The following is a 9338-nucleotide window of genomic DNA, read 5'->3' on the forward strand; positions in this document are numbered from 1 at the left end:
AACTAGACCAGGGCATCCTATCATAGTAGAGAACTACACCAGGGCATCATATCATAGTAGAGAACTACACCAGGGCATCCTATCATAGTAGAGAACTAGACCAGGGCATCCTATCATAGTAGAGAACTACACCAGGGCATCCTATCATAGTAGAGAACTAGACCAGGGCATCCTATCATAGTAGAGAACTACACCAGGGCATCATAGTAGAGAACTAGACCAGGGCAACCTATCATAGTAGAGAACTAGACCAGGGCATCCTATAGGAAAAAGGAAAGAACTACGGTTAAAACAAGACAATATATTTGGCTTATTTCTTTGCAGGGTCAATGGAAATGGAAGAAATACGATAATATACGGTACATATTATAATTATTTCACTTTGTAGATTTTTTGGAATCATTGAAAGTGAAAGGTTGTTATTTGATTTGATTATTTAAGATGTTATTTTACTGTGTAACTGAGACAAAACGATATGTTGTTTTCTGTGATGGGCTATATGTAACCGATGTGAAATGGCTAGTTAGTTAGCGGTGGTGCGCGCTAATAGCGTTTCAATCAGTGATGTCACTCGCTCTGAGACTTGAAGTAGTTGTTCCCCTTGCGTTGCAAGGGCCGCGGCTTTTGTGGCGCGATGGGTAACGATGCTTCGTGGGGTGTCAGTTGTTGATGTGTGCAGAAGGTCCGTGGTTCGAGCCTGGGATGGGGCGAAGAGAGGGACGGAACCTACACTGTTACATATAGTCAGACAGAGAGGGAGGGTCCCTTCTGAACCTGCAGTAGTGATTCTACGGGAAGTTTAAGGAAGCAGTTGTACATTATTTCCAGTGTGTGTGGGGCTGAGTACCTCAAGGCTTTTTATTTCAGGTATTTTGGTGTGTGTGTTACGTTTCTGTTACTTTTTATTTTTACTATGATGTTTTCAGTTTCTGTTGTATTTTTTTTGTTATATGTTATGATAATTATTCTTATTCTTGTTGTTTATTATTACTTTCATTAGTAGATGTGTCTGAACAGGTCTGAACAGGTCTGAACAGGTATGAACAGATCTGAACAGGTCTGAACAGATCTGAACAGGTCTGAACAGGTATGAACAGATCTGAACAGGTCTGAACCAGGTCTGAACAGATCTGAACAGATATGAACAGGTCAGAACAGATCTGAACAGGTCTGAACAGGTCTTAACAGGTATGAACAGATCTGAACAGGTCTGAACAGGTCTGAACCAGGTCTGAACAGGTATGAACAGGTCTGAACAGGTCTGAACAGGTATGAACAGATCTGAACAGGTCTGAACCAGGTCTGAACAGGTATGAACAGGTCTGAACAGGTATGAACAGATCTGAACAGGTCTGAACAGGTATGAACAGATCTGAACAGGTCTGAACCAGGTCTGAACAGGTCTGAACCAGGTCTGAACAGGTCTGAACCAGGTCTGAACCAGGTCTGAACAGGTTGTGTTGGAGTTGGCTCATTGCCCGCTGTTTGTTCCATCTTGTTCTTATTTGGTGAGGTCATGACTGTTCTGGAGCAATAAACCGTTTTTAGATCCTAGCGCTGTCATCGTCTTGCTTTTTATTCTTCACTAAATGTTTTTAAGCACGCGACACATGTACTGTAGGACACTTCATAAGTTGTTATTCAAGTACTGTTTCGATTGTTGTAATATACTGCATGTTTCACACACACACACACACACACGCTCTCATTCACTGCCTACAAAAGTTTAGATGGCCAAGATTGCGCTTTACACTACAGATCAGCTCAGGCCAATTATATATATATATGCGTGTACCTTATATATTCCTTATCCCTTACTTATCACTGAACATTTTAATAGAAAATAGATGTTTATATGCCGAGTAAAATACAATCTGTATGAAGTGAAGGTTCACCTCACACAGTTTAATGTTACCAATACCTCCCCTATAAGAGTTAGCTATAGAGAATAATAAAAGTCAAAGCCAGGCACAGTGGGCACTTCAGTCTAAACCGATTAGCTAGTGATTATTTATTTTATTTTTTATTTATTTCACCTTTTATTTAACCAGGTAGGCAAGTTGAGAACAAGTTCTCATTTACAATTGCGACCTGGCCAAGAATAAAGCAAAGCAGTTTGACACATACAACAACACAGAGTTACACATGGAGTAAAACAAAACATTCAGGCAATAATACAGTAGAAAAATAAGTCTATATACAAATAGCTACGTCGACATCTAGAAAAGTTTTGTAGAAAATAGACGCGACGATTTGCCTGCTGCGGTGCCGTTCCATTGAACTGTCTTGTGTCGATAAACCCCCCCAAAAAGTGTTTATTTGATCCATTTAGGCGACTTTTGCACATTAATAAATTGTCCACAGCCTTTATGCCCTCCCATCTATCTGGTTCATGTCTCAGGTAGCCCGTAAATGCCAGTATGGATAGAATACAAGCATTGACTAATATTTGCCGTATTCTAATAATTCTCATATGCTAATGTATTGCCGCAGTCCGTGCAGTGACTGTATATATGAATGGATAAAGCCATCATCAGGTGATACCATTCATTCCTATAGGAAGACTCAATAGCGCATCGAAACCAAATGAAGTCGGTGAAGATGGCGTCTCATGTAGACAACAAAAGTGTTATCACGTGCTCCACTAAGGCAGTTATTTATCTTATAACTTGTCCTTGTGGTAAAAAAATTAAAATTATGTGGGTAAAAACAGAAACGTGAATTAAAAGTAAGAATCTTTGAGCATCATAGCACGATTAGGTGCAAAAACTCGACGAACCCAGTTGCGGCCCTCTTTTTGGAAGCGATCCACTCTATTCCGGCCCTTTGCTATATCGGCATCGAACACGTCACCCTCCCTAAGAGACCGAGGTGACCTGGACAGTTTATTGTTAAAACGAGAGACCGACTGGATCTTTCATTTCATTTCGGTCTCAACGTAGACTTTGATATGAAGCCATTCTTGTGATTTTGCTATTTCATTGTAAATGTTTGTTGGCTTATGTAGCCACGTTGTATCTATGATCGTATGTTATCCATTCATGCTTTTTATTTTTCTGTAAATCAACCAATGAAATCAAGCCACACCCAGCCATGATTACAGACACGTGTGTGACCGACGGTACTGCGGGCTCCCGCTAGCAACTCAATTATCCTTATGTGTTTGATTTTATAATAATCGGTTTTAAGGACATACTGTACATCTGGTGTATTAGAAGCAATTATTGGTACCATGATTGTCTTACAAAAAATAGTTTTAATTACACGAAGAGATTGACCACGAAGAGTTCAATTTTTCCATTCACTACAATGGGGGGGGGGGGGGGATCCTGTTTTCTGTTCACAATGCCTGCAGTACCGCGGTCGGTCTTAAACTACCGTGTCTTCAATGAGAAGGGGCAGTTGTTCTCCCCTGGGTCCGTGCCACGATCCGAGATTCACATCATAAACAAATACAATGGCCACCGTGGGGAAAACAACAATGTACTTCGCCACCTGCACCCTTTCAATTTAGCCTAGATTTAAAGTTATTACTTCTAAACAACAACAAAACAACACTTTTAAGTGTTCTCATACCTTACGATATTGTTTTGATTATCGCTTGAACAGTCACTAAGATTATATTTGGTTGTGATCGTTGCAAAATACATATTTTGAATAATATTTAGCAGAGGACACTCTTATCCAGAGTGACTTAGAGTAGTGAGCGCATACATTTTCATACTTTTATCTTACTTTTCCCCCGTGGGAGTCAAACCCACAACATTTAACATTTGCATTTTAGTCATTTAGCAGACGCTCTTATCCAGAGCGACTTACAGTAGTGAATGGATACATTTCAATTCATTTCATAATAAAAAAAATTCCCCCGTACTGGCCCCATCGTGGGAAACGAACCCACAACCTTGGCGTTGCAAACACCATTGCAAGTGCCACACTCTACCAACTGAACCATGCAGCAGTTGTTAGCTAAAATGCTAACACTCATTGCCATAAACTGTAGCAAAGCTAGCCAAAGTTGAAGTTGAAGTGTTTTTAAAGTATTATGCAGTTGATTTGCGACAATGACACGTATTAAGATATTAAGCAGGAGTATGAGCCTTACAATCCAAATATAATCCAAAAGCAGTGTGAAATGCACTACTAAGCAACAAGTAAATGTTTATTTTTTTTTTGGTGGGGGGGGGGGCTGGCAGTCTATGAAAACTCCCCTGTGTTTCCCCTAATGTGGGGAAATTGTGAATAGCGTGTTGAAACTTGCATTCCTGTAGCCTAGATCTGAAATAAGTGGATGTTGAAACCTGGATCCAGCCAAAAAGGGAGGTGAAGCAATTCAGGCATTCTTGAAAGTCAAGACAATCCTTGCCCTGCAAAGAAACATTATTTTCATAGTTGAAAAATGGATTTAGCAAGTAGTAGGGATGTAAGACTCCCGAGTGGTGCAGCGGTCTAAAGCACTGCATCTCAGTGCAAGAGGTGTAACTACAGTCCCTGGTTCAAATCTAGGCTGTATCACATCTGGCTGTGATTGGGAGACCCATAGGGCTGCGCACAATTGGCTGGGGTAGGCCTTCATTGTAAAATAAGAATTTGTTCTTAAATCAAAGTTTATTTGTCACGTGTGCCGAATACAACAGGTGTAGACCTTACAGTGAAATGCTTACTTACAGGCTCTAACCAATAGTGCAAAAAAGGTATTAGGTGAACAATAGGTAGGTAAAGAAATAAAACAACAGTGAAAAGACAGGCTATATACAGTAGCGAGGCTACAACAGTAGCGAGGCTATATACAGACACCGGTTAGTCAGGCTGATTGAGGTAGTATGTACATGAATGTATAGTTAGAGTGACTATGCATATATGATAAACAGAGAGTAGCAGCATTAAAAGAGGGGTTGGGGGGGGGCACAATGCAAATAGTCTGGGTAGCCATTTGATTACCTGTTCAGGAGTCTTATGGCTTCGGGGTAAAAACTGTTGAGAAGCCTTTTTGTCCTAGACTTGGCACTCCGGTACCGCTTGCCATGTGGTAGTAGAGAGAACAGTCTATGACTGGGGTGGCTGAGATCTTTGACAATTTTTTGGGCCTTCCTCTGACACCGCCTGGTGTAGAGGTCCTGGATGGCAGGCAGCTTTGCCCCAGTGATGTACTGGGCCGTACGCACTACCCTCTGAAGTGCCTTGCGGTCAGAGGCCGAGCAATTGCCATACCAGGCAGTGATGCAACCAGTCAGGATGCTCTCGATGTTGCAGCTGTAGAACCTTTTGAGGATCTCAGGACCCATGCCAAATCATTTTAGTTTCCTGAGGGGGAATAGGCTTTGTCGTGCCCTCTTCACGACTGTCTTGGTGTGTTTGGACCATTCTAATTTGTTGTTGATGTGGACACCAAGAAATTTGAAGCTCTCAACCTGCTCCACTACAGCCCCGTCGATGAGAATGGGGATGTGATCGGTGCTCCTTTTCCTGTAGTCCACAATCATCTCCTTAGTCTTGGTTACGTTGAGGGATAGGTTGTTATTCTGGCACCACCCGGCCAGGTCTCTGACCTCCTCCCTATAGGCTGTCTCGTCATTGTCGGTGATCAGGCCTACCACAGTTGTGTCGTCTGCAAACTTAATGATGGTGTTGGACTCGTGCCTGGCCATGCAGTCGTGGGTGAACAGGGAGTACAGGAGGGGACTGAGCACGCACCCTGGGGAGCTCCAGTGTTGAGGATCAGCGTGGCAGATGTGTTGCTACCTACCCTCACCACCTGGGGGCGGCCCATCAGGATAATGGTGTTGATGTGAGCCATGACCAACCTTTCAAAGCACCTCATGGCTACAGATGTGAGCGCTACGGGTCTGTAGTCATTTAGGCAGGTTGCCTTTGTGTTCTTGGGCACAGGGACTATGGTGGTCTGCTTGAAGCATGTTGGTATTACAGACTCGGTCAGGGACATGTTGAAAATGTCAGTGAAGACACCTGCCAGTTGGTCAGCACATGCCCGGAGCACACATCCTGGTAATCCGTCTGGCCCTTCGGCCTTGTGAATGTTGACCTGTTTAAAGGTCTTACTGATGTCGGCTACGGAGAGCATGATCACACAGTCGTCCGGAGCAGCTGATGCTCTCATGCATGCCTCAGTATTATTTGCCTCGAAGCGAGCATAGAAGTGATTTAGCTCCTCTGGTAGGCTCGTGTCACTAGGCAGCTCACTAGGCAAGCCCTGCCACATCCGACGAGCGTCAGAGCCGGTGTAGTATGATTCATTCTTAGCCCTGTATTGACGCTTTGCCTGTTTGATGGTTCGTCGCAGGGCATAGCCGGATTTCTTGTAAGCTTCCGGGTTAGAGTCCCGCACCTTGAAAGCGGCAGCTCTACCCTTTAGCTCAGTGCAAATGTTGCCTGTAATCCATAGCTTCTGGTTGGGGTATGTACGTACAGTCACTGTGGGGACGACGTCCTCGATGCACTTATTGATAAAGCCAGTGACTGATGTGGTGTACTCCTCAATGCCATCGGAAGAATCCCGGAACATGTTCCAGTCTGTGATAGCAAAACAGTCCTGTAGTTTAGCATCTGCTTCATCTGACCACTTTTTTTATAGACCGAGTCACTAGTGCTTCCTGCTTTAATTTTTGCTTGTAAGCAGGAATCAGGAGGACAGAGTTGTGGTCGGATTTACCAAATGGAAGGCGAGGGAGAGCTTTGTACGCGTCTCTGTGTGTGGAGTACAGGTGATCTAGAATTTTTTTCTCCCTCTGGTTGCACATTTAACATTAACGTTGATAGAGATTTGGTAGAACTGATTTAAGTTTCCCTGCATTAAAGTCTCCGGCCACTAGGAGCGCCGCCTCTGGGTGAGTGGTTTCCTGTTTGCTTATTTCCTTATACAGCTGACTTGCCTAGTTAAATAATAAAATAATAAAATAAAATAATTAAATGTGTCGTGGAACTTTATAGTTATTTGACGACGTCACGTGCCCAGCGTACCTTCAGAATTATTTGGCAATCATCATTTATTCGAAAAACTGTTTCCATTATAATTTTTCGTAATAAAGAAAGTTTGACAGAAGAATCGAACAAATATTTTTTTTTCCGATCTTTGGAACATTTTCTCCTACAGCTGTTGTTTCCGTTCCAACGTTTTTTGTTGTTGTTGCGACATTACATTTGTAGAATAAACCTGAGTCAATGGAAACCTACCTACTTCCATTGTCTCATACATTTTTCAGCTAGTTCCCATGCAGGTACCCACATGACAAAATACTACAGTATACTATGGTATAAATACTGTCGTTTTCACTGTAGTGTTTTTTTTTTTAAACCCACAAAATAATGTAGTATTTACTGTAATATACTGTAGTATTGACTGTTAACTGTAGTATAAATACTGTAGTTAAAGAAAACTGTAGTATATTCTATAGTAATTCATGTAGTATTTTTGCAGATTCTAGTATACTGTAGTATTTACTGTAGTGTTTTTGCGGACTGTAATATACTGTAGTTCATTTCTGTAGTTCATTTCCTGTAATGTTTTTGCGGACTGTAATATACTGTAGTTAATTTCCTATAGTATTTACTGTAGTGTTTTTGTGGACTGTAATATACTGTAGTTCATTTCTGTAGTATTTACTGTAGTGTTTTTGAGGACTGTAATATACTGTAGTTCATTTCCTGTAGTATTTTATTAACTTTGAAAGTGGAGGCTTTCTCTTGAGTAAACCTACTGGAGAAATACTAACAGATCACATTCTCCATAAACTATAGGTAGGTAGGTAGATAGGTAGGTAGGTAGATAGATAGATAGATAGATAGATAGATAGATAGATAGATAGATAGATAGATAGATAGATAGATAGATAGATAGATAGATAGATAGATAGATAGATAGATAGATAGATAGATAGATAGATAGATAGATAGATAGATAGATAGATAGATAGATAGATAGATAGATAGATAGATAGATAGATAGATAGATAGATAGATAGATAGATAGATAGATAGGACAAGGATTCTGATAGTTCAGCGCTTCTGTTCTCTTCTATAACATGTTTGGAACACGGTATGGTCTATACTTGGCGTGTAAGTTCCTCACTTATGGGTGGCACAAATTAGGATATGCGGGAGGGGAATGGGCAGGGTATATGCAAATTAAATAGTGTAGTATTTACCGTGCTATAGTTTTAAAAAAGTGTAGTGTTTTTGCGAACTGTAGTGTTTTTACGGACATTACTGTAGTATGTACAATAGTATTCTACAGTATACTACAACATTCTATAGTAAATACTACACATGATTAGGGGATACTACAGCGTGTAGTACAGTATTTCACAATATACTACAGTTTTATACTACAGTTTAATCCAGAATTATATAGTAAGTACTCTAGTATTCTATACTAAACTGTAGTATTTTTTCATGTGGGTACATAGGGGTAACATCCTCTCTAGTTCCCATGCAGGTACATAGGGGATGACATCATCTAAAGTTCCCATGCAGGTACATAGGGGATGACATCATCTCTAGTTCCCATGCAGGTACATAGGGGATGACATCATCTCTAGTTCCCATGCAGGTACCTAGGGGATGACATCATCTCTAGTTCCCATGCAGGTACATAGGGGATGACATCATCTCTAGTTCCCATGCAGGTACATAGGGGATGACATCATATCTAGTTCCCATGCAGGTACATAGGGATGACATCATCTCTAGTTCCCATGCAGGTACCTAGGGGATGACATCATCTCTAGTTCCCATGCAGGTACATAGGGGATGACATCATCTCTAGTTCCCATGCAGGTACATAGGGATGACATCATCTCTAGTTCCCATGCAGGTACATAGGGATGACATCATCTCTAGTTCCCATGCAGGTACCTAGGGGATGACATCATCTCTAGTTCCCATGCAGGTACATAGGGGATGACATCATCTCTAGTTCCCATGCAGGTACATAGGGGATGACATCATCTCTAGTTCCCATGCAGGTACATAGGGGATGACATCATCTCTAGTTCCCATGCAGGTACCTAGGGGATGACATCATCTCTAGTTCCCATGCAGGTACATTCGGGATGACATCATCTCTCTGGTTGGAGTTGAGTCATCTGTTGACTAGTACACTTTCACATGATCACTCTTGTCTGAACCATCTCTCTGTATTAACGATCTGTACAATGGGGAATGAATGAGTCATCATAAGATGTTCTACCGCTAACATAACGATGCTAGTCTATCAGTCACTGAAGTGATTCCACAGGAAAAAACTGCGTAAGTAATTTTTCATCTTACGTTGTCATCATCCTGAATGTATCATTTTATGATGGGGAGTGAATATTTAATAA

The sequence above is a fragment of the Salmo salar genome, chromosome 13, assembly GCF_965601325.2.
Source record: "Salmo salar chromosome 13, fSalSal1, whole genome shotgun sequence".
Classification (NCBI taxonomy): domain Eukaryota; kingdom Metazoa; phylum Chordata; class Actinopteri; order Salmoniformes; family Salmonidae; genus Salmo; species Salmo salar.